The following is a 27,096-nucleotide window of genomic DNA, read 5'->3' as shown; positions in this document are numbered from 1 at the left end:
GTATGTGTAACTTGCTTTGCACAGCACCTGTCCAAATCAGTCACCCAGTTCATATTAGCTCTCGATCTTGGTTTGAAGTAAGAGGCACACAGTGGGTTTATGCAGCTCATATACAACTGGACTGATGGTTTTGGGGGAGCTTCTAATGGTATGGGCCATGGAGCTTCTAGTGTGTTTGTCCGCCGTATTCAGTCTCCACTTCTCACGTAGCATTTGGTACCTGGAAGTAGTTATCATGATTACAAAATTATAAGGCCCATTCATTTATTCAGGCACTCCACAACAAATGGTCATTGGGCGTGTAGTATGACAAAATTTGCTGGTACTAGATAGACAGCTGTGAACAAAGTGGTCCTGGTTCTCCCTCTTGTGGAGTTGGTAGTTTTGGTCCTTTGTGGAGTTCTACCCTTGGTGCTAGGGAGACATGAACTATGGCCTTGCCAGGTTTACAATCCAGTCACACCCCCATCTATCCTTTTTGGAGTGAGACAATTTACCTGGAAAAATAATCTAGTCCAGCTGGGTTGATCAGGCATAGGTCCGTAAAAATAAAAAAAAGGATGGTGTGGTCGAGTCCCGTGGGAGTGACACAGATTATGCTAGAAGAGTTCAGTGGAAGAAATGATCAGGGAAGGCGATTGATGATCTAATAGGTTACAGGATGATGAGGGGGGCGGGGCTGACACACAGAACAGGGGGCTGGATTTTATAGTGCAAGCCAGACTCAGATGTCTGGGAACCAAAGGGATTGTAAATGATGAGGAAAGGCAAGGAGGCAGAAATATGTGTGACGAGTTTTAGGGAGCATAGATTCTTTGACCAAAGCAGAGATCTTTATGTATGAAGTTACATGTGGTTGGCATCATATAGTCGAAGCACATAGGAAGTCTATCTTGGAGAGACTTGACTGTCAGGGGAGCAATTTTGATGATTCTGGATGCTATCTAAACTGGAAGATGATGTGTACAAAGTGACATTTTTGGAAGCTGGAGATGGCAGGGTGTGTACTGCGTTAGTGGGTCTATATTTGAATTGATTTATCAGTAACAAACAATTGTACCATTACCTATCCAAGAGGGGTAGGATTTTCGTGGTAATGGTTCTAAGGCATGAAGTGTTTCAGCAACAGCACCTCCCCAGTCTTAGTCTAAGGAATTAATTAGACAATGGTGTCAAGATGTATGTCCAGAAATGTTTCTCCCAGCATCTTAACAACCTTTAAATCAAACATCAGAGATGTGGGGGTGCCTGGGTAGTTCAGTTGGTCCAGTGTCCGGTTCTTGACTTCAGCTCAGGTCCTGATCTCAGGGTGTTGAGTTTGAGCCCCACGTCGGGCTCTGCACTGGGTGAGGAGCCTGCTTGGGGTTCTCTCTGTGTCTCTTCCCCTCCCTCTTTCATATCCCCCAATCCTAAAAAGATTCTACAAAGTTTTCCTTGCCAAGTATTTAGTTTCTTTTAACATTAAAGATTTTAATCCAGTGGCAGTCTACTTTTATGAAACTTGTCAAGTGGGGATCTAATTAAAAAATGTTCTCCATAGAGTGAACCAGTAGTCTCAGAACCATTTGCTGACTAGTCCCCTGTATTCCATTATTTGTAATGGTAACTTCCTTATAGATGAAGTTTCTGTAGAGTTTGGGTTTGTTTCTGTGCTCCATCTTGGGTTACACTGGTCCATTTGTCAACCCCTGTTGACAATATTTCAGTGTTTTAATTACTAAAGCTTTTTTTTTTTTTAAGATTTTATTTATTTGACAGAGAGAGACAGCGAGAGAAGGAACATAAGCAGAGGGAGTGGGAGAGGGAGAAGCAGGCTCCCCACTGAGCAGAGAGCCCGATGTGGGGCTCCGTCCCAGGACCCTGGGATCATGACCTGAGCCGAAGGCAGAGGCTTTAACCCACTGAGCCACCCAGGCGCCCCTCCAGATTTGTTTTAGAAGCCAAAGGCCACCAATGGATGATGGAGGCTGACATATTAAATACTGGGCTACACTAACAGATATGCCAGAAATAATACCTAAAGATTGTCAAACTTTAAACCTAGTTCCTTTATGCCTAAACCTGACCACTGTACTTCTTTCTCTATAGAGCAAAACTGTTCAGAGGTTATTGATCTTGCTTAGTTTACTCTAGTTGGTCAGATTTAAGATGCCCCTGTTAAAAATACGAATGACAGTTGGTTTACTGATGACAGTAGTTTTCATAAAAAAAATAAGAAAAGCTAGATATGCCATAGTGCTCACTAGCACTTTGCAATTGCCAAAGCCTAAAAATAAACATTAACACTGACTCCAAATATGCCTTCCTGGTACTACATGCCCATGGAGCTATTTGGAAGGAAAGGGGATTGCTGTCAAGCCATAACTCCCCAGTCAAATATGGGCTGAAGTTACAAAACCCTCCTTATCGCTATACTGAGGATGGCATATATCACATTTGGGATACATATTTGTGGTTCACATCCACTATTGGACAGTTCAGTCAAAAGGCAGTTTTCTGCTGGGGACAAAGAAATCAAACGTATGATACTTGGGCAAATAACACACGACATCTAGGTTGGCTATCATTAGAAATTAGATTAGAAATCCCAAGTAATAGTACTCCACGCTACTGACTGGTTTCCTACTGATTGGGTAAGGCGACCTGGCATTAGATGGTCAGCTCCAAATGGAGCCCACTGGATATGTGGAACTAACCTGTGGCCCTGCCTTCCTCCAGGGTGGAGAGGTCACCGTACTTTCGGATTTGCCTGGATTCATGGGCACATTACTAAAACCATCACCACTCCAGCTAATATCCCCAATTTAAAGCAAAGATGGACACGATCTGTTTTTAAATGGTATGATCACTTAGCATCCATCTTTGTTCCATCTGTGGGACTAGAGGATGTCATGTGGCATGTAGAAGCCCTTAATAAATATACTACAGAGGCACTCAAGGATTCACTAAATAGCATCTCCTTACTTAATATTGAAATCTCACAGATACGCAAGGCAGTCCTACGAAATGGAATGGCCTTAGACGTCCTGACAGCAGCACAGGGTGGCACATGCGCAATTATCAAAACAGAATGTTGTGTGTCCGTCCCAGACTATCACAAAAATGTCACAGGACTAATATAAGATACGAATACCCAGATCAAGGCTCTACAAGATCCTTCTCTCTCTCTCAGTGATTGGTTAGCTTCCTGGTTTGGAGGAGGACTATGGCCAACAATGAAAAATCTCCTTTTCAGGCTTCTCATTTGTATCGCCTTATTCCTCTTAATATGTTGCTTTGTTCAGTGTTTCTCTACTTGGTGCCGAGACTCCATTGCTGCAATGACTTCACCACGACAGATGGTGCTGACCACGCACAGAGACACTTCTTCACTGCTGCCTCCGCCTTTCGTAACTCCCCTATACGTTCCTCCACTGATCAATGTTGACCCGCGTAGGTAGGGACAGCTCTACGCCCCTATTCAGCAGGAAGAAGTTACAGAAGATGAGACCTTCCACCTTCAACTACCTTAAAGATTTAAGGGTCAAAATTGTTCAGGGGGGAATGATGAGGGAGCAGAAGGCTGGCTGAAGACAAAGCAAAAGCTGGCACCTTGCACCCCCTCTCCATCCACTCCCCTCGGTAATGTGTGTGACATTCCTCAGGCACCCCTGACTGCCATAAGAAACAAATAGTTAACTTGCAGAGATCACAGTCCTGCAAGACAGGAGTCTCCCTTGGTTTACAAATGTCCTAGAGATCTACAAACAAAGAAGTTACTTACCAATAGCACAATTTCCAGAGGCAAATAACGCAGTTCCTCAAGCCCTAAATAAAGTTAAATTTCTTCTAAAGCCCAATCTCACTAACAAAGACGCTTGATAGCAGAAACTTGAATGGCTTGGCAAAAGACAACATTGATCATGCCACAAGGCTTGCGGTATCCTGGCACCTTGTAGGCCCTCTTTAGCATATGAAAGCTCCCTTGAAACCTCCCTTCCCCTCACCTTCCCCCAACGGCAAGGTACATAACCTGCCATCTCTCACAGCAGGGGCAGCAGCTCTTCCTGCCGACGGGTCCTGTCCCCGTGCTTTAATAAACCACCATTTTGCACCAAAGATGTCTCAAGAATGCTTTCTTGGTCATCGGCTCCGGACCTCAGCCCACCGAACCTCACCTAGGTTCTAGAACTTCATCATCTCCACTTTGTTATCCTTCAAAATTTTCCTGGCCCTCTGCTCTTTCATTTGAATTTTAGGATCAGCTATCAAGTTCCACGAAAACTCAGTCTGGGGATTTTGATGGCAATTGTATCGAATTTATATGCTCTTTAGGGGGAAATTAAGATCGTTATGATAGTGTACTTGGCCATCCATGGTCACGTTTTATTTATTTGCTTAGCAAAGCTAAGTGTACTGTCAGTGAAGTTTTATAATTTCTTCTAGAAAAGTATGTTATTTTTAACTACCTTACACTTTGTCATTACCATTGCAAAGAATATTTTTTTTTAAAATTTCTTCCTTAAAAATAATTTTTTCTTATTTTTAAAAAATTTCTACACTCAACGCAGGGCTCAAACCCGTAACACCAAGATCAAGAGTCACATGCTCCTCCGAATGAACCAGCCACGTGCTCTTAAAAATTTGCTTTCTAGTTTCTGTTTGCTAATGTATAAGGTTGCCCCTTTATTTATTTATTTAATTTTGAGAAGGGGAGAGGGACAGCGGGAGAAGGAGAGAGAGAATCTTTTTTAAATTTTTTCTTTTTTTTTTAGATTTTTATTTATTTATTTGACAGAGATCACAAGTAGGCAGAGAGGCAGGCAGAGAGAGAGAGGGGGAAGCAGGCTCCCCGCTGAGCAGAGAGCCCGATGTGGGGTTCCATCCCAGGACCCTGAGATCATGACCTGAGCCGAAGGCAGAGGCTTAACCCACTGAGCCACCCAAGTGCCCCGGAGAGAGAGAATCTTAAGCAGGCTCCATGCTCAGCAAGGAGCCTGACCCAGGGCTTGATCTCACGACCCTGAGATGATGACAGCTGACATCCAGAGTCCAGTGGTTAACCGACTGAGCCACCCAGGTGCCCCTGCACGGGACCCATTAATTTGCGTGGCTTTCTCCAATACCGTGCTGTCTTGATTACTATAGATGTATGGTAAGTCTTCTCTACCAGGCCTCCACCATTGTTCTTCCTTTGAATAATTGGTTTTCCTCTTCTAGTTGCTTTGCCTTCCCATCCAGATTTTACAATGATCTGGTCATGAATGCTTATTGTATTCGTTTGTCTGTGGTTTCTCTTGTATAATTGTCATAGATAGTCCTGTTGTTGCGGATCGTAGAGCACTGTGGTCAAGAAAGAATTCTCGAGCTATTTTACGGGGCAACTTAGTTTGTTCAAGTAGCACGGAGACAGCACCCATGCACAGCAAGATGAAGCTGGTAGTTATATGCTTAGTGATCATGGGGTAGGGGACGTGTAGGATTAGATCATAAATTTCTTCTTTGAATTTCTACTTGTAAAACTGCTTCTGCAAGATTTCTCTGGTGCTTATTCAGCTCAGTATTAACTATCGATGAGACGTACAGGCAGTCGTGAAAACCTTTAAGAATGTAGCAGACAGTACACATTGGATCCTTAATTGGAACTCTGCAGGCTATATGTCAGCCTTCTGGGCTAAAGAGAAACATTTTTCTGCTTCTAACCCTCTTCAGTATCCTGTGCAAAGGTAAACAGTTTTGCTTCTTTCCCAACTTGTAAGCCTTTTTATTTTCTTACTGCACCCTTAGGGTCCTCCAGCAAAATACTAAGTGGAAGTATAAGTAGAGGACATCTATGTCTTGTTTCTAAATTTAAAATGAATGCTTTGAATGTTATCCTAATATTAAATGTGGCGTTTGGTAGACATCTTTTATCGGGCTAAGGAAGTTTCCTTCTGTTTCTAGTTCAGTACAACTTTTGATTTTTTTTTTCTCCCCACAAAATAATACTTTTAGCTTTTCTGTGACTGTACGCAGATTTTTATCTTGTCTACCGTTTTGATGAAAGTGTAGTCTTTTGAGGGGGCCAGGTTTACCCTGACGCCTCATTTTTCAACCCCTTTCCTTGTATGAGCCATGACCTTGTCTTCTGTGTATATATGTGACCATTAAAATTCAAGATTTTAGTTAAGGGATGCCAACAGATAGCTTTATGGCTGTGCTAGCATCAGGTCATATGCTCACTGCCCTGGTTTTTCAGATCTCTCTTTATTCTTGGTCTTCAGTGATTTTTTTTTTTTTCTTACTGAAATGAGAGTTCAGCTAAGCATTTAAAAGCTTGACTTGTAAATAAAATTTCTCATTTCTAGATACGATACAGCAAGAAGGTTTTGGGGGTTCCCAGTCCTACTACATTACTGAAACCTGAAGGTTTTTACCTTGTTTCTAAGTGGGGGTGGGGAAGGAAACTACCCCACTCTTCTAATGGGTTAACCAATGGCTTGCAAATGTTTGGCACTCAATAGATATTTGTTGAAGAAATCCGTGTTTTCTGAGCACTTTATGATTCACAGCTCATGGGGGGAGGAAGAGAAAGAAATAAAGGCACCGAGATTTTGAGCCCAGGAGAGTGATGATACCACCAACAGAAAAGGGAGAAGGCTAGAAGGGGTGCTGATTTATAGAAGAAGGAGTTTGGTTTCAGTTATATTGAGCTAGGGGTGTGTGTGTGTGTGTTTATTGAGATGGTAGAAGCACTTGCCAGTTGAGATTCGTGGCTTGGTATGTGGGAATTAAGCTCTGGAGAAAGGTCAGGTCTGGGTGTATAAATTAGGGAATTATTTACAATAAGGTGGTGGTTGAAACTATGACATTAGCTGCTGTCACTGAGGTAGAAAGTAAGTAGAAGGAGTTTAAGATTGGTTTTTGATTCCAGTGGAAAGAGAAAAGCACCACCAGCTATGGTCAAAGAAATAGAATGTAGACAGTGTAGTATCATCAACAGTGTGGAAGGAGAAAGATTTGAAGGAGGGAAGGTTTAAGAAGTGGGTCCATAGATTCGGATACCGAATCAAGAACTCAAAACTCCCGAGAATGGCTTTATCCCACCAGTATTTATAACCCTATGGGCATAAGTATGTTCAATAATTCTCTCTACCTATGATAATAATTTTCCGCTTGAGTCTAGTCCGAGAATCACAAAGAATGGTCCAAGTTATGATTTCTTGTCCACATGTGTATGTTTTTGTTTATGCCTCCATGTAATACACATAAACACATCTTTGAAAGTACATCTTGTTATAAACAGCTCTACATGTGGCTGTAGAAAACCACTTACAGGTTTCCTGCTATTGAAAAGCCACAGTATACTGCTTAATATTTTTTTTTAAATTGTTCAGAGAAAAAGGACTTGGCCCCTTAAAAAACATTAAATGGATTTGGACGAAGCATTAAATCTGTTACATAAGTTTCTAAGGAAACCAGCCGTGTGTTAATGCCAACTAAAAGTCACTGGAGGCCTGCTGTGAACATGCGCAGGGTGTGACCGTAATCTTCTCCCTGTGTCCCCCCCCTTTTCTTCCTGCTTAACAAAGAAGGAGAATTTGGAGGCTAGAAACTTGGAAAGAAAAATAGGACTTTTGTAGAAGGGTTGTAAACTTGCAGGTCTGACCTGCCAGTGGGGGTATCAACCATTGAACGAAAGCTGTTTGAAAGAGCTTTTTGTGATAAGCTGCTCCAAAACTTTAAAGGGCTAGAACCATATAGAGGAGATCTATATATTCCTGTAAATTTGTAACTCTTAAAAAAAAAAAAAGTATTTCCCTGTGAGTTAGAGTCATTGTTTACATAGGAGTGAAATGATAAACTGAAATTGAACTCTAACCACAATGGCTAGTCCTTCGCCAGGGTCGCCTCACTTTAGGGAGTGTTAAAGTGTTCGTATACCATTGCCTCCTGGCTTCAACCTTGGCTCTGTTTTGTGGAGCAAACTGTCCTGACCCTCTCTGGGAAAGTGCCCTGCTTTACCCCACTTCATTGGCTTCTGCCAATGCTCCAGTGACAGTCATTTTCCCAGGGCCAGTCTTTCCCCCACGGGGGCTCGTTTGGGGCTGTGTGAGGCTCCTCATCGATGCTGTATACACACCTGGGCTCAAAACCAGCCTTCTCTGATCTCTTGGCTAAGTGGAACAGTGAGATCGTTGAGATTGTAGGGGTAGAATTTAGTCAGAGATTGTAGTACAGAGCCCAAATCCTCCTTATGCACAGATAGAGTAGGTGTTCAGTTTAATGGTATGATTTGGACATGCCCCTGCTCTACCTTACCCTTAAAAGATCCTCCTCCTGAGACTGTCCCAGTGCCTGGTTTTCTACTATGGTGGATGGATTCCTGTAGTTTAAGGCTTTCTCTCTACAAAATACGAATGTTGGTGCACAGCACAGTGCTGAGATGCTTAGTAGAATCTACCCCAGATATTAGTCGAATGACTAAGCAAATTGGAGAATTATCTCCTAACCTGATTCATGAAGAAGTACGATTATGGAGGACTAGGTTCCCAGATGACTCAACCATTTAAAACAGTGCTTCTCAAACTTGAATGTATGTAACGATCACCTAGGGATTTTGTTTAAAGACAGATTCTGGGGGTGCGCCTGGCTGGCTCGTCAGTAAAACATGAAACTCTGGATATCAGGGTTGTAAGTTGGAGCCACACGTTGGGTGTAGAGATTACTTAAAACTAAAATCTTTAAAAAAGAAAAAGACAGGGCGCCTGGGTGGCTCAGTGGGTTGAGCCTCTGCCTTCGGTACAGGTCATGATCTCAGGGCCCTGGGATCCAGCCCCGCATTGGGCTCTCTGCTCAGCAGGGAGCCTGCTTCCCCCCTCTCTCTGCCTGCCTCTCTGCCTACTTGTGATCTCTGTCAAATAAATAAAATCTTTTTAAAAAATAAACTGTTAAAATAAAAAACCACATTCTAGGGCTGGACAAGACCTGAGAGTCTGCATTTCTTATAAGTTCTTAGATGGTGCCCTTCCTACATCACACTTTTTGACTAGTCAGGATTTAGAAGGCCTTACTTGGGGTAGAGTTTCCCAACTTGCCTGGTCATTGGATCTCTCAGGGTGTTTGTTAAACGTTGGAAAACAATCTCTAGGGTGTAGCCTTGGGAACTGTATTTCGAACAGGTCCTTCAGGTGATTTGCATGATTGGAAAATTGCTCGTAGGAGGAATGGGGTATATAGGCTTACAAATCTTGGGCATTGTGGTCGTCCATGTGTCTTTTGGGAGTAGATTAGAAAACATAGTTTAATTTCCTTTAGAGCCATTCCTATACATGACCCAGAGTTTGAGGGTAGACAGAAAATGAGAAACTATTTGATTCAACCCCCTCCCCCCTGCCCCCTGTCCCTGTCAATAGGTAGCCTTGGTACCACTTTTTTTTTTTTTTTTTAATTTTATTTACTTATTTGAGAGAGACCAAGAGAGAGTGGAGCGGGGAGGGGCAGAGGGAGAGCGAGAGAATCTCAAGCAGACTTCCTTCCTACTGAGTGGGGAGCCCACTATGGGGCGCCATCCCATGACCCTGAGATCACCACCTGAGCCTTAACCAACTGAGCCACCCCGGCAGCACAGAGCATTACTTGGTTGCCCAGCCCTTTGTTTTGCTCCTTGAATTCTTTTGGTTTCTTGAAAACAGCCATGCTGATGGACACATGGCTGGGTGTTACTTTTAACTTCAGTTTTCTTTACTTTTGTCTTCTCTGTGACTTTTTAAGCCCTAGCCTTTTCTTTGTGGGAGGGTCTTTGAAACATGCAAAACCTTATTTTCTGGGACCGATAAGACAGAGATAAGACAGAGATGGGAGGGAATCGTCTATTAGGCAGAGCCGCCAGAGAGACTGTCGTTTCTTTTCTTTTCTTTTTTTTTTAAAGATTTTATTTATTTATTTGACAGAGATCACAAGTAGGCGGAGAGGCAGGCAGAGAGAGAGAGAGGAGGAAGCAGGCCCCCATGGAGCAGAGAGCCCGATGTGGGGCTCGATCCCAGGACCCCGGGATCATGACCCTAGCCAAAGGCAGAGGCTTTAATCCACTGAGCCCCCCAGGCGCCCCTGTCGTTTCTTTAATATCCATACTCGGCGCCATGGGGCTGCTCCCCTCGTGGTGGGATGTGGTCAGTGGGGTGCCTCGGGCTGCGGCTCTTCTGTTTTGCTGCTAATTTAGCCTCACCAGCTATCAAGGCGAAAACTTCTCCCAGAAGACATCCCAAATGAGCTGGGCTGTAGGCGTGCCGTCCACGTCAGGGGCAGATGCGAGCTAGGCAGCTCTGGGCACAGTGAGAATGTCTCTGACTCGCCAGAGGCCACATTGCACGTTGGTGGCATGGCTCTTATATTAAAGTTTTCTTATCTCCGATCCTGGTGCTGTAGCCTGTGGGCTATTGATGGCCCCCGTTTTTAATCTATCCTTGGGAAGGAGCTGATCTCATACTTCCGTACTTTCCAGTTCTGTCCCGGTCCCCTTTCCCCTTCACATCCATTTTTCTGAATTTGCAGCAGCAGCGTTTTCAAGTTATCGGAGGCTAGAAAGGGGCTTCTTGTGCAAAGACAGTAGACTGTTTCTGTCAAGCTGCCTTCCAGGGTGGAAAGCTATAGGGGACCCAGGCCTTAATCTTAGCCCTTTGTCCTCTCTGCTCTTCTTGTCCTTTGAGACACGTCAGAAGAGTCTGGCCCAGAACCTTCTAGTGAGGACACCTGCGATTTTCAGAGTCACTTGAAAGGGTTGGGAGTGGCAAGTAGAGACACTTAGAATTGACTCCATTGCTAGCAGGTGTGGGGATTGGATTTCAGGGAGCTGCCTGCCACCAGGTGACCGGCGGGGTCTCCTCGAGGGCGTATAAGCAGTTTGGCTGTCGGGAGATCTATGATGGAATGGTTTAAGTATAGGACACACATTCTGCTTGTTACCTATCTAAATCACTCATTAAAAAATAGATTTTATTTATTTATTTGTCAGCGAGCACAAGCAGGGGAAGCAGCAGGCAGAGGGAGAAGCAGGCTCCTTGTGCCTGTTTTGGGACTTGATTCCAGGACCTTCGGGTCGTGACCTGGGCCAAAGGCAGACGCTTAACCAAGAGAGCCACCCAGAAACCCTAAAATGTCTGAGGATTCCCTGTGAGAGCCAAGGTTATTATTTATTTATTTTTTATTTTTTTAAAGATTTCGTTTATTTGACAGGCAGAGAGGCAGGCACAGAGAGAGGAAGGGAAGCAGGCTCCCCGCTGAGCAGAGAGCCCGTTGCCCGGCTTGATCCCAGGACCCTGGGATCACGACCTGAGGTGAAGGCAGAGGTTTAACCCACTGAGCCACCCAGGCGCCCCAAAGGTTATTTTTTTAATGTGGAGTTTACAACCAAGTATGTTAAGTACTCCAGAGAGAGGCTTAGGCTTGTGTTCAGGACTATCTGTAGGGGCTTGTGAGCCAACGCAAAGTCTTGGGGTAGGAGGAGGTGGTCTTCGAGTCCTCCATACTTGCTATATGTTTCTAATCTTTTTTTTTTTTCTTAACACTGTCTCCAAGATAATGAAAAGTTTGACATTTCCAGTAGCCGCTTATCTAAGGTCACTGAAGTGGCCATTCACGTCTGCATGCAAATTTCTAAAGATCTCTTATGGTTAGGAGGCAAGGATATATGGATATATACCTAAAACAGAAAAAGAAAGCATTTTAGAAATCTCCAATATTGGTTTGTTGTAGAAATTTACAGTTCCTGGGGCACCTGGGTGACTCAGTTGGTTGAGCATCTGCCTTTGGCTTGGGTCATGATCCTGGGGTCCTGCGATCGAACGATCAAGCTGTCTTGGGCTCCCTGCTCATTGGGGAGCTTGCTTCTCCCTCTTCCCTCTGCCCCTTCCCCCCAACTCCTGTGCTTGTGAAGACTCTCTCAAATAATAAAATCTTTAGTTAAAAAAAAATTTGCAGTTTCTTACCGGAAAAGTTGCCATTTACAATAATAAAAAAAACCCCATACCCTCAAATTCCAATCAAATTCATTCTCATCCCTTGTCTCTAACTTTGCAGGAGAAATTAGCTTCCTATAGTCTCTGAAGCATTTCCGCTGACACTAGTAAGTGTAAAAGAAAATACATCTTCCTAGGCTTCCTTGATACCTGTTTGAAATGCTAATTGTGCGGCACGTGTCCAATCAACCTCCAGGTTGTAACAATCCAATCCCTCCCTTGGCAGGTTTGCATATTTGATGAAATTAGATCGTATGCCAAGAAAATAATGAACCGAAGTGAGGTGGAAACTGAACCTAATTGTGACAATACATGAAAATGGGCAGCCCTTAGGTTTCTTGCTTTAACTTCCTCCCAACGGTCTCTCAAAGGACCCCCCCCCCCCCCGCCCCCCGAGAAAGCACCAGTCTAGATGTTCTGCAAATTGGTTGGCTAGTGCCTGATGGGAGAACGTTTGACGGAGGGCGGTTGGGGTAGTTAGCTCTCAGAGAATTGGACTTCCAGGCGAGGTCTGTCCTGTTCAGAAGCAAGTTACAGACCTGGTTGATTACTGGGATGTTGCGGTCAAGGTTGATCGTGGAATCAGGAATATGACAAATTAGATGCTAAATTACTGGTTTGGGGCTCTGTATCTTAGCATGTGATACGTAGCATAAACGATCGTTTCTTTAGTCCCTCTCCTGTTCTAGAAGAGAAAACAGGCCTGGGAAGAAGAAATTTGTCAAAGGTCCCCACTAAATTGCAATAGAACGGGCGCTAGGACTCAGGTTTTTGGATGCACCATCTACTTGGTGGTTTTTCTTTTTTTAAATTGTTTTTGAGTAGAGTTGACACACAGTGTTATGTGAGTTTGAGGCACACAACGTGGTGATCTGACCAGTTGATACCTCACACTGTGCTCACCACCAGTGTAGGTCGCATCTGTCCCCATTCAGTGCTACTTGGTTTTCTTGCCATCACACTGCAGTACCCTTTCACCTTGACCTAGGCCTGGACTTGGACTGTGGGTGGCAGCAGACTCTGCAGGTAGAAGGTCAAGTAAACCTAACTCATGGATATGTCCGGGTTCTGGGCAACCCCCTGGCCAGCCTCTTGCTGTCCTGGATAGCTTCTACATCAGATTTATGATAAACATATTGGGCTATATTAATTTGAGCTTTAATAGGAGAGTCAGGACCAGACTCTTGCTGCTTAAATAACATCACTCAGAGTGTTACAGGAAAATGCAAAGCCACGAGTGAAAGCAATTCATAGATATCAATTCAAAGATAGTGTCATGTTTCCATGACACTGGAGAAAAGGATGGTTTTACAGGGGCGGGGTAAAGTTTTTTTTTTTTTTTAAATAAGTCTTCTGCTACTCATAAATGCTACCCTTCTTGTCACTTTATATGGGGCCTCAGCTGACCGAAACCAAGAGTGGGTGGCCTGTAGAAACAAATTACAAATGGATGGTTGCAAGGCAAGAGAATGGGTGAGTTTGTTTAAAGAAAAGACTTGTAGAGCCTCTCCTAGTTTCGTGTGTTCTAATTTGCCTGCCAATCTGTCACCAAAGACCATGCCCACTGAGCCCAAGGATGTGCGTGTTGAAAGGGGATACTTTTCACACAATCCAGTCCACTTAGCAACACATAAAGGTACTTGGGTAAAGAAGATTGTAATATACATGCATGTGCTTTATTTATTTACTTATTTATTTTTATTTATTTTTTAAGATTTTATTTATTTATTTGACAGAGAGATCACAAGTAGGCAGAGAGGCAGGCAGAGAGAGAGGGGGAAGCAGGCTCCCTGCTGAGCAGAGAGCCCGATGCGGGGCTCGATCCCAGGACCCCGGGATCATGACCCGAGCCTAAGGCAGAGGCTCTAACCCGCTGAGCCACCCAGATGCCCCTATTTTTTTTATTTTTTAAAAAAGATTATGTATTTATTTATTTATTTGACAGACAGAGATCACAAGTAGGCAGAGAGGCAGGTAGAGAGAGAGGGAGGGAAGCAGGCTCCCCGCTGAGCAGAGAGCCCGATGCAGGGCTCGATCCCAGAACCCTGGGATCATGACCTGAGCTGAAGGCAGAGGCTTTAACCCACTGAGCCACCCAGGCGTCCCAGGTGTGTGTGTGTGTGTTTTAAAGATGTATTTATCTGAGAGAGAGTAAGTAAGCAGGGGGAGAGGGAGACGGAGATAGAACCTCAAGCAGGCTCCTTGCTGAGCGTAGAGCCTGATGTGGGGCTCAATCCCAGGACCTGACATCACGACCTGAGTCAAAATCAAGAGTCAGACCCTTAACCAGAGCCACCCAGGTGCCCCATAATGTGTTTTATAGTAATTGAAAAACCCATTTAGAGGCTTCTTCATTCCAGGTCCTCTGGGGAGCTCCTACTTAGGGCAGCCGAAGTGGTCACTGCACTATTTGGTGAGTGGTGAGTGAGGTCTTCTTGTCTTTTTAAGCCAGGAAGAAAGCACTCTGGCCCTTGGCTGGGTGTTATCTGGGGCCTTGCTCATTTAAACACACCATGAACACAGGCTTTAATGATCATTGTGGGATGAAACCTGGACCAGCCAGAGCTTAGGAATAGCATTTCTAAGGTCCTGTGCCTTTAGATTTGCTGGGGTATTTAATATGGCATTCCATTTCATTGGAGAAAAATTCCCGTAAGAATTTACCATGGGCATCATGTCTTCTGAATTAAAAAATTCTCAAGGGTTATGTCTCATGTGGCTTCAAAAACAGCTTAGACATAACCTAGTCAGTTATTTGATTTGAATTTCTATGCATTTAAAAACAGGAAGTAAGAGGTGATTCTCAGAACAGATTTGGAATTTCATAGTTGGGTACCCAGTGACGGCATCTAGACGATCCCTGGATATAAATGAGAGGCTGTTTCAGTCATTGGGAGGTTGATTGCTTCCTGGTTGTTTTGTTTTCAGGGTTCTGTGTGTTGTACATTAAAATGTTTTTTGACTTGGAGTTAATGGACCTTGTTTTTGAGTCCCAGAGCCACTAATTATAGGGCACTTTTAAGGAAGTAACATGAACTTCTTCTCAAACCCCTCATTGGTAATTCTAAGATAGGGATAATGGTCCTAGCTAATATTTATTATGTGTTTTCATTTCACAGATGAGGCACCCCAGGCACAAAGAGGTAGGTGGCTTGCTCAGGGTGACCCGGCTAGGAATAGGAGAGGTACGTTTCCAACTCAGGCAGCTTTATTCCAGAGCCTATGCTTTTTAACTGCTAGTTTCCTATCTTGAAAGGGTTTTGAGGCTCAACTTCAATGTAATCCTAGATAGGAAAGTGCTTTGAAAACTGTAAAATGCTAGATAAATAGAAGGTAAAAGTTAAAAGTTATAAAAGTTACTGAGCCTAACAGAAGGCTTTGGTTTCCTTTGAGGAAGCGTTCCCTTGGCAATAGGGACATGTTAGTGTGATAGGAAAGAAGTTATAATGTACTCCGAATGATGCCTTAGTTTGAAATGCCTTCCTAGCCCAATGTAGCGGAAAGCTCATCGGACTGAAACGAAGCCACCCTGGGCTCTAATATTAAACTTGTTGACCCTGGCTAAGTCATGGAATTGCTCTAAACTTTTAAGTTTCATTAAGCAGGAAGCAAGACCATTGGTATCAACAATGGGTCTTAATTTTGCAGGACCAGAGAGTCTCGTGTGTATCAGCTTATATACTCTATTAACAATTGTCACATGACTCCACAAACTCGGTACACAACCTTAGCATTCTGTAGACCTTTGGAAGCCCATCTGTGGTTCCAGAAACCTTAGGTTAAAAACTCCTGGTCTTGTTTTTTGGTTTCTTGCAGCTCTCAGGTTCTAAGATTCTAAAATTCATGATTTTATAAAAGTTCTCCACAGGGGGATGCCTGGGTGGCTCAGTTGGTTAAGCCTTTGCCTTCAGCTCAGGTCATGACCTCAGGGTCCTGGGATCAAGCCCTGCATGGGACTCCCTGCTCACCGGGGAGCCTGCTGCTCCCCCTGCTTGTGCTCTCTGTCTCTCTGACAAATAAATAAAAATAAATAAAATCTTAAAAAGTTCTTCACAGGAATATGGCCTTCATAAATCATGGAAAGTCCATAAGAAACCGTGGTTCTGAGATGGTCAGAATCACATGATGTAGAGTTTATGAATGGCTTACCATTGAAAGCAGTGAGATATAGCTATAATAGCTCACAAAAGAATTCTGTTTTGCTGAGGAACTTTTTTTGAAGGGGGAGGAGAGAGTCATTGCAGCAATATTCAGCTTGATATATTAATCATACATTCAGCTTTGCTGTGCATTTAGAAAAGTGCTAGACTTATTGCTTTTAGTTCTGCTCTCAGCAAAAGGTAAGGCACTGTTGCATGCTGGTCTGTGGGGAGCAGCAGTATTTTTTATAAGAAGCAAGCTTTGGCAGGGAGGCCATAAAGAATTTTATATTTATATAAGTAGACAATAGAAACCCCGACTGGGTGCAAGATTTGTGGGTGGTCTGTTTGCAAAACATTTCTAATTATTGTGATGAGTCCTGCTGCGGTTGCAAAAATTAAGCGTCTGGTGTATCCATTTCCTGGTGTTTTGAACCATCTGCAAGAACTGTCAAAAAAATTCCAAAGACTATGAGGTGGTAGAATGGACAGGAAGTGTGTTCAGCAAGGAACTAATTCACCCCCTCCTTTTACAGGTGAGAACTTCTCAGGTTCTGCCTTAGATCTGGTCCTTTGGAAACAGACAGGAAATGTATTGGGGAACACTGTCAGGAACAAAAGCGTGAGGACACGAGTGATGCAGGATCAGGGAGATGGAGCAACCCAGCCACGATGCTGTCCAAAGAAAAGCCTTCACATTCTGTAGGGAGCTCACAAACTGGGGTTTCCTTCAGAGCTGTCGTCCAATTGGTGCATGTGGGCTGCCCATCGGAAGGAGCTGTAACATCGGACAGGTAGGCTCCCTGTGTCTGAGGGCAGTTTCTGGAGAGGGATTCAGTTGTGAGCCTCCAGCAGCCAATATTGCTGGCAACTAGGGCAGTGAGCGCCTTGGTCCTGAAGGTGTTCCGGGGTTGCGTACCAGAGCTTCCACCGTCATTTCGGAGAGTCTAGTCTGACCATCATCGTCTCTCACCTAGATAAAAGCAGTAGACTTTAAACTGGTCTCCTACCTTCAGCATTGCCTTCATTCAATCTATATTCTACACTGTACCTGTTGTAATCTTTCTAAAATATAATTCCTATCATACTGCAAAGGCTTACAGCACTTTGATGTCTCTTCATGCCTTCCGGTTCCAAACATCTTCTATGCCTTCCCCAGGCCCTCCATGATCTGACTTTTATTTTCAGCCCCAGCTCTTACAATTTCTCTCTCAATCTCCATAGGCCAGCCATGGAACTCCTGCTGTTCCATGAAAGTTATCATGCTCTCTCTTACTTCTGAGCCTTTGTATGTGCTGTTCCCTTTGGAACAGTCCAGTGCACACACATGCACTTAGGTAACTTCTGGTTTAGATGCCTGCTCTTTTCTTAAAAACCATTTGTTTGAGAGAGAGTGAGCAAGTATGAGTGGGGGTGGGGGGCGGGCAGAGGGCAAGAGAGAATCTCAAGAAGGCTCCATGCTCAGTGCAGAGCCTGACGTGGGGCTCGATCTCAGGACCCTGAGATCATGACCTGAGCCAAAATCAAGAGCTGGATGCTTAACCGACTGAGCTATCCAGGTGCCCCAGAAGCCTGCTTTTTTAAGATGCCTTCCCTATTTCTACAGTATTCTATGATCACTTCCATTGTAATTATCCTCTATTACACTGTACTGAAATTCCCCGTTTACTTATCTGTCTCCTCTCTACACTGTAAGCTCTTTGGGGGCAGGAAGAGCGTCTTTAGTACACATCTCCTGAGCTTAGCACGGTGATTGGAACTCTGTACGTACGCAGTAAGTCTTGTCAAAGGTACAGGTGACTTGTCCAAGGTCACACCCTGAGCATGCCCGGAGATGCATTGTTTTTGGTGTTCCGTTCATGTCCCATAAGGACAAACCATCTGACCACCAAGTTCCTATGCTTGCACCACCATGGGAATTGTATTGAAACCAGGCCGTTGCAAATATAGAGTAGAATCACATCAGAGATGAAAAGGTTCTAGCTGAAGTGAGAAATGTAACATCTTTAAAATGGATATGACCTATGTGTCACAATCTTCCAGCTCCTCTGAAAGGAGATTTGAAAGACGGTGTAATCCTGTGAGAGATGTGTGGTGACATGTAGAATCATGACATAGCATTTGGCGCTGAGAGGCTGGAGTATGGAAGCGTTAATCATGGTCAATAGGATTAATCGTTGATTACAGACATGTCTGCCTTCTGACAAATTTTCAGACTCTGCAGGGATTTGCCTATAGCAGATTTTAGCTGCACTGCTGCAGAAGCACGGCCAGCTTAAAATTGTGCTGGAAAATTATTGCCAAGGGACTTGAAAATTTTCATCAGATTTCCAGCGAGTCAAAGCCTTCTGGGTAATGGCGTCAATTCCGTCGAAGTAGCGTGCCATTTTCCTGGCTGAAAGTGGGCTCTCTAATGATGGAGCGAGGCCATAGTACCTTTATTACATAAGCTGACCTTTCCAGATGTTATAATAAGGCATAAATCAGGGCTGCCCGCTCCGGAGCCAGTGAGGATTAGACAGGAAAAAAAGATGTCACTGCCTTTTCTGTACTGTCCTTTTTTTTTTCCTCTTGGGTACAGATGCTCAGCAAAACTATGTGTTGTTAGAAGAAGGGAGCATGACATTTTGACAGGACACACATAATTGGTGGCAGTTGCCACAGTATAGTCATGCCACGCGCATCTGGAATTATGACAAATGCCTCTCACGCAGTGAGTCTTAAACTTTGGAGGTGGTTGTGGAGCTCTTAGAATCTGCTAAAAACGAAGGACTTTTCTTTTGAGAAGATGAGAGTTCACAAAATTTAGTACTCAATCCGGTGGGGACGGGGACACCCCAAAGCCCTTCAATGAACCGGTGATTAAAAGTCATTGCTGTAAAGAAAGAAAGGCTTCTTGTATTGAGTGCTGACTGTGTACCACATACTCTACTTATGATAATCGTTCGCTCCTTTAATCCACACAAGGACGCTATGGGGCCAGGACGCTCTTACTATTTTTCGGCTGACAGGTGGTGGGACTGGGATTCAGCCATAGGCTGGTAGGCTCCAGAGCTTGGGACCTTAATGTTGATGCCATTCAGCTTCATTTCTGCTTGAACCTCTGTACACTGGTAGCATTGTCTGTCAATCTTCTCTTTCCTTTTTGTTTTCCGGGGAAATGTCCTTTAAATAGTTGTTGATGGACCTTGAGTTTTAATATTCTGCCCTTTCAATTGCATTGATTGTTAGTATAGCTCAATACACCATTGGTCTAGTTATGTTGCTATTAGATCAATAGAATGCCCTATTTTTCCTTAGGTAGAAACTTTTGCAGCGAAATGCAAATGGCAGAATGTCGCTTGTAAATGAACTGGAAACCATTATCCTAGCCTTACTTCATTTCGTGTATTTTAGGAGTATGTCAAGGACCGTTTGCATAGCAAAGTTCAAGTCGTTATTCCTTAACTATGGTAGAAATACCTGGTGAGTTTTTTTTTTTTTTTTAAACCAGTTTCATTGTCCTTGAGCACAGACAAAATAACCAATAATCGGTATGGCATAATTTTAGGATTTTGTTACGTGATGAAGTACATTGCAGATACAGTGACATTCTAACCATAAATATTTTGGTATGCCTCTCTGAAAAGAATGCTTTTCCTTCAGAAGCAAATTAATAGCACACCTGGAAAAATTAATGTTACTTAACACCCAACATTTATGCAAATTTCCTCAGTGGTCCCCCAAATGTGTTTTCCTGCCTTTGTATCCAAACTGGGATTGAGGACCATATGTCACATCTGATTGTCAATAGAGTAAGTGTCTTTTCACCTAAAAACAGTTCCTGTTTTCCATTGGAAGAACTTGTTGCACACTGAGTCTGTATTTTTGTAGGTTTTTTTCAGGAGCTGATTTGTTCCTTTCTCTATACCGTTTATTACTTGTAAACTGAGAATTGATTGGGAAGGCTAGCTTAGATTCAAGTAGGTCGTTGTGACAAGATTATACCTTAGGCATTGTTAGATCACATTAGAAAACTGTCCTCCAGGGCACCTGGGTGGCTCAGTCCTTACGCGTCTGCCTTTGGCCCAGGTCATGATCCTGGGGTCCTGGGATCGAGCCCTGCATTGGGCTTCCTGCTTGGTGGGGAGCTGGCTTCCCCCTCTTCTACTCCCCCTGCCTGTGTTCCCTTTTCTCGCTGTGTTTCTCTCTGTCAAATAAATACATAAAATCTTAAAAAAAAAAAAAAAAAAGAGAGAGAGAAGGAAGAAAACTGTCCTGCCATTACTCGTGCTAGGGTATAAGATTAAAGTCATGACAGCCTAATTTCAGGAATTTGGGGCAAGCTTTCATTTATCTAAATCCTTTTTGCGTTCTTAAATCCTCTTGTAACTCTTCCCCAACACCTCACATCTTTTTATATTTTATTTTATTTTGTTTCATTTTTTTAAAAAGGTTTTATTTGTCAGAGCACATGCAGGGGGAGCAGCAGACAGAGGCAGAGGGAGAGGGAGAAGCAGGTTCCCTGCTGAGCAGGGAGCCCACTGGGGGGCTCAATACCAAGACCCTAGGATCATGACCTGAACCGAAGGCAGGCACCCAGCAAACTGAGCCACCCAGGCACACCTACCTTACCTCCTTTTAATAGGCATCAAGTTACTTAATTCCACAATCAACTAGAGAGCCAAGTAAATGATTTTAGAACCTTTTTTTTTTTTTTTTTAATTTTACTTATTTGAGAGAGGGAACAGGAACAGAGGGGAGGAGCAGAGGGAGAGGGAGCAGCAGGGTCACTGATGTGGGGCTCAATCCCAGGACCCTGAGATCATGACCCCAGCCAAAGGTTGCTGCTTAACCAACTGAGCCACCTGATTTTAGGACATTTAAATCCTTTCTTTAAGAGTTCAAGTTAGAAGGGGAAAAAAAAAACAGCCCTGCTTAGAATGGAGAGCTCAGAGATGGGCTGTTAGGGAAAGTAAAGGAAATATGATCAGCTTTATAGTCTCTGAGTGATGGCCTTGGCCTAGGCACTGTCCAGCATGAGACATTCATTTCAGGAAGAGCTTTCTTTGCCTTTGCCCTGAGAAGACCTTGACTGCTGCGCGCCTGTGCGTGACAGGAAATGCGCAAGCCTGGCTGCTTGGGGGGGGGGGGGCTTGCGACTGCGCAGTGTAGGTGCCCTCACTTGGCCCCTCGGGCGCTAGTTTCTCTTGCCTCTCTTCTTTTGATGTTGGGCGCCTGCTTGAACTCTTGGTTCCCCAACCCCGCAACCTACAAAAGCATTCTCACATTTTGGACTCTTAGATTTCCTTTTCCTTTTTCCATATGAAGCCTGTCCCAAACCAAGACTCTTACCACCACCTTTGTGGTTAGTTAGGGATTAGAGCTTCCTTTTCTACATTTTTGAATTTTGATTAGAAAGGGGGATGCAGGGGCGCCTGGGTGGCTCGGTGGGTTAAGGCCTCTACCTTCGGCTCGGGTCGTGATTCCAGGGTCCTGGGATGGAGTCCCGCGTCCGGCTCTCTGCTCAGTGGGGAGCCTGCTTCCTCCTCCTCTCTCTCCCTCTCTCTCTCTGCCTGCCTCTCTGCCTACTTGTGATCTCTGTCAAATAAATAAGTAAAACCTTAAAAAAAAAAAAAAGAGGGATGCATGGTTGGCCCCTAGGGACAATTACTGCTAAATGGGGTGGGGGGGGAACACTTGCAGGTGTTATTAACAGCGTGGAGGGGATTTTTGAGGACCCACCTTCCTGAGGTCCCTTAAATCCCACTATAGTCATTGCTATTTATCTTGGCAGTAAGACTGTCCTTGGTGTAGGAAAAACAAACTCAGAACAGTTATCTACCTAAAACACTTTCTCCCCTTAGGTGTGTTTGCATTTCGAAGCGGCTTCAAAGGTAGCACATTTCTGAGTAGGATTTCCTAATTACTAGCTATGAATACTTCCATCTGAAGCAACCCATTAGTTACCGAAGACCAACATACTGAGAGGCACCCAACATGCAATACAGGTATTTGCTCTCAGCCTACTGATTTTAGCATTGAAATTGGTTAAAAAAAAAAAAAAGAAAAGAAAAAAAAGTCTTCTCTGATGAGTTTGGGAAAACAGCGTCATCAGTCTTGATAGAGATGCTACGCATGCGGTCACTTACGATGCACAGAAGGGCTCCTCATTACTCGCCAGTAACTGTCTGCAGTACACATCGACAAGTTCTGTTGAAGTTGGCATCCTTCCCGAGCTCTGTGCCAGGACTCTGTTTAATTGTTCTCTTGGGAGGGAGGAGCTGCTTCAGGAAGAGCAGGTCTGGCTCTTCCTGTTAGCGAGACTGTGGTTGGGTCCCATGAACCAGAGAGAGGGTGGCCAGACTCAGTCTTTGGGCTCCTTCGCGTCAGGCTTTGTTCCATAGTTCCCATCAGCTATGTGTTGGGTTCATCTTGCCCATGGGTCTCTTTCTCTCGGATGCAAACTACGTTAAACACACATTCAACAATGGATTTGTTCCCTGCATTCTGGGCCAGATGTCCCAGATACCATGGTAGACAGAGCTGACCTATTTTCATCAAACTCCATGTAGTGGGGAAGATAGATAGTACATATAGAGAATGATCAGTTGTAGGCGTTGTGAAAGAAATACACATGGAGCATGATTGAAAATATAGGAAGCTGGGGCGCCTGGGTGCCTCAATCGGTTCAGTGTCTGCTTTTGGCTCGGGTCACGATCCAGGGGTCCTGGGATGGAGCTCCCTGCTCACTGGGAAGCCTGCTTCTCCCTCTACCCTTGTCTGCCACTCCTCCTGTTCCCCCTCCCTGCTGTGTTCTCTCTCTCTCTGTCAAATAAATAAATCTTTAAAAAAAGAAAATACAGTCAGCTGAGGCTTGCTTAGATGAGGCGGTCGCGAAGAGTGTCTACTATGAGCCCAACACTCCAGTGGATACTTAGTTAAATGAGCCTTAGGTGAGAGCTGGTCCTTGTCCATGAGGGTTTGTCAGCTTGTAATTTCAGTAAGCAAAGCATATATGGAACATAATAGAAAGTGAGAAGAAGGAGCAATTGATTTTGCCAGGAGTAGGGTAGGGACAAGACATCAGAGACCCAGACCTGGGTGGCATCCTTGGAGGGTCACTAAAATAGTGCTGGGTGAAGGCAAAGGGTCTGGGGGGAGGGGATTCTGGGATGGAGGTAACAACAATAGGAAAGTTACCGAGACACATTTGAGACATGTTTGAGGGAATGAGGTTCGTCCTCTTGGAACCCTGCCCCCAGATGAACTTTCCTGCAGAGTCCCAGTAGGGATCATGGGTCAGTGCAGAGCTCTTCTGTTTGGATCACCAGAAAAGATAATGGAGGAACTATGGTAGTTTTCTACATCTGCCATAGCAAAAGTTCACATGCTTTGTGGCTTAAAACAATACACATTTGTCATCTTATATCTCTGGAAGGCAGTGAACCAAAATGAAGGTGTTTCTTTCTGGAGGCTCTAAGAGAGACTGTCTTTCCTGGTCTTTTCCAGATTCCACAGACTGCCCACCTTCTTGGTTCATGGCCCCCTTGTGTGATCTCCAAAGCCAGCAACATCCCATCACCCCTGTGATGTAGCCCCTTCTCTCTCTGGCCATGGCTGGGGAGGGTTCTACCTGTTTAAGGACTCATGTTGTCCAGTTGGGCTCTCCTGGATAGCTGCAAGTCCTTTTTGCCATGTCAGGAAACGTATTTAAAGGTTCTGAGAACTTAGACATCTTGGGGGGCCATTATTCTGCCTACCAGGACCCTATACTCCTCTTCCTCATTTCTCATATCTGCCCCTGAAACACTTCTGAAGTCTCCTAGGACTCTAAAGACATTTTAATTTTTTTTAATAGATCTTATTTTTACTTATTTGTTGATTTTTTTTTTAATAAAGATTTTACTTTTGGGGCACCTGGGTGGCTCAGTGGGTTAAAGCCTCTGCCTCCGGCTCAGGTCATGATCCCAGGGTCCTGGGATGGAGCCCCACATCGGGCTCTCTGCCTGGCGGGGAGCTTGCTTCCTCCTCTCTCTCTCTACCTGCCTCTCTGCCTACTTGTGATCTCTGTCTGTCAAATAAATAAAATCTTTAAAAAAAAAAAAAGATTTTACTTTTAAGTGATGTTTACATCCAAAGTGGCCTCTAACTTGCAACCCCAAGGTCAAGAGTCAGACGCTCTACTGACTGTGCCAGCCAGGTGCCCCGACTTTAAAGGCATTTTAAAAACACTGCTGTGAATTGCTCATGATGACTGATGAATTAACTGTTGTGTGTGTGTGTTTGGCAGGGAGATGGGAGAGATGGGGGTTACCACCTTGTGTCCTTGTCCCAGGACTTAAACATTATTTCTGCGTAGAGATCTGTCCTGATAAACTCGTATTAAGCTAGTGTTCCTTGGTACATAATTCCATAGCACTCTGTGTTTGCTCCGTGTTTCTGCGTGAATAAGTGTGTAGAAGAAGCCAGAAGGATTAGAGTAAACCAGTTGTGAAGCAACTTGTATTCGTTCAGCAACCGTTTTTATTTTATTTTTCAACATTTTATTTCTTTATTTAAGAAAGAGAAATTAGAGGGGGAGCAAGCACGGGCAGGTGCGGGGAGAGGGAGACGCAGGCTGAGCAGGGAGCCCGATGTGGGACTCCATCCCAGGACCCTGGGATCATGACCTGAGCTGAAGGCAGACACTTAGCCAACAGAGCCACCCAGGTGCCCCCAAAAACGTATCAGGGAATGCAAAAGGCATGGTGTCTTCCCTTATCCATTCTCTCCTACTGGGGAGCCATATGCCAAGGAAATGGTTTAAAATGCTTGGCAATGGTTTTAAAATAGGACCTGGGGTGAGAAGAAGCCAGAAGTTTTCCTGTGAGCCACTGAGAGCCCACAGACCTGGAGGGGCCTGTCAGTCATTGTGAGAGGACACCAGGGTGGAAAGAAGCATGAGGTACAAGCCCTGAGCCCAGAAGGGAAGATGTCTAAGTTAGCAGATGCTAGCATAGAGGGGGGATGACATTCAAGAACTCCCATTAGGATGATCTAGCAAGTGTTTGGTAGAGGATGGCTGGGGACCAGCTACCTCGCGCCCCTTGCGGCTCCCCTGTTGCAAAGACAAGTAAGCTCCTGGCAATAAGATCAATGCTAGAACAAAGTGGGGGAAAAGAGAGATATGGAAAATCTTACATTGTGTTTCAACGTAAAATGGCTGAGAAAATCCGTAAGGAATTGAACTTTCATGAAATTGGTAAATTGCAATTATTATTATTATTTTTTTTGGCTTTCTGGTGGAACGTGCTCTCAAAATAGTGATTCTGCTGTGTTCGGAAACAACAGTCCTGCATTTTTCAGACCTGAGAATGAAGACCATTAACATTCATACCAGGGACATGTGGTTGCCGAGCTACGGAGTTTGGATTTTATTTTATCCAAATGTAGCTGGCTGTTGCTAGCCATCGGGGCTTTTCTATAGGGGAGAGACAGAATCAGGTCTGCTTTCGCAAAACAACTTCAGAGCAGTTTGGAAAAGACCTGAAGGGGTAGGGTAGATGGCTGGAGAATAATAGAGGAGCACCCCAGGCATCCAGGTGAACGAGAACTATTTTCCAACCTAGTCACGCTGCATCTTACGCGTTCCGGCTAGTAAGGGACTTCAGGTAATCTGGTTACCTGGTCCTTCTTATGGCGCTGGTAAAAACATTCCGTTTTTACAGGTGAGGTCGCTGAGGCTCACAGATAGCAAATGAATTTCAAATGCCTACGATTTAGGACTAATTGTTTTACTAACGTCAGAGTGGTATCCCTCAAGGTCTTGATCACACATTTATATTTCTTGAAATGTTGCTCTGAATTTTTGAGTTGGTGAGCTCACTGGAGTTTGTTACAATAGCGATGTATAACTGTTAACTTGTGATCTTTCCTGTAGGAAAAACCACAAGGAAATTGCAGTCTCAAGGGCATTTCTCAGGCCTATGAGGGGCCTTGACCAGAAATAAGCCCAATCAACCATTAACCTCTTGGTCTCAGACCTGAGTTACTCCATAGAACCTAGTGGGAAGTAAAGAGAACATAGGTACTGAGCTGCTCTTTCCACTGTGCCCTGCGCTGAGCTGGAACCTTAATGAATTCAGAGAAAGAGGGTGGGGTTGCGGTGATCACTACATTTAAAAAAAAAAATCCCTTTCATCGCTTTTGGAACTTATAAAACAATTGCCCTGTGGGGAGTGGCGAGTTCATGTTGGAGCCTAAGCAAGTTTCACGAGGCAGGGTTCGAAAAGGGAGAGCATCACTGCCCAGGAAGGGCCACTTGGAGGGCAGGAGACACCCCAGCTGGAGTTCTGGGACAGGGTAGAGGGTGAGCTGGCAAATAATTAAATCTACTTCTCAGTCATTTCACCTAGTTCAGTGGTGTACTTCCAGTCCCATATACTTTGTTCATTGAGTTATACTTTGCAAGGACTTTGCAACCTTTTTTATTTTTATTTTTATTTTTTGGTCCTTTTTACTTCTGTCCTTTCAGTATTTTAAGGGCAGCCATTTTGGTAGGAAGAAAGTAAATTTAGTCTCTTGATACATTGATCGAGAAGTAAGTTCAGGTTTTCTAGAATCTGTTTCTCTGAGCTTGATGACATTACCAAGCACCTTCAGTACTTCTTTTTCAGTTGGGAATTGTGCTCTCTTTCCTCCTTTAAATAATAAACACACGACACTGATGCTACATAAATTCGAAAAAGGGAAAAAAAAATCATTGGGTCCCAACAGCTTAAAATTCAGAACAAATTCACTCTTACACTCTTTTGTTTTGTGGATAACGCAGTTTTACAGGTGTGATCATAATGATTGTAGGCCCTATTTTGTTCCTTACTGTTATGTTCCATGTTTCTACATTATTACGTAGTACTCTTAATCACTGTAAAGAACACTTTTCAAGGTTTTGAAACTAACTCTCATTTCTCCGAGCGCCATCTTTTTTTTTTTTTTTTAAAGATTTTATTTATTTATTTGAC

This window comes from Enhydra lutris, unplaced genomic scaffold (assembly GCF_002288905.1).
Source record: "Enhydra lutris kenyoni isolate GAN:26980312 unplaced genomic scaffold, ASM228890v2 scaffoldscaffold53, whole genome shotgun sequence".
Lineage (NCBI taxonomy): Eukaryota > Metazoa > Chordata > Mammalia > Carnivora > Mustelidae > Enhydra > Enhydra lutris.
Note: the sequence above shows the minus strand (reverse complement) of the source record.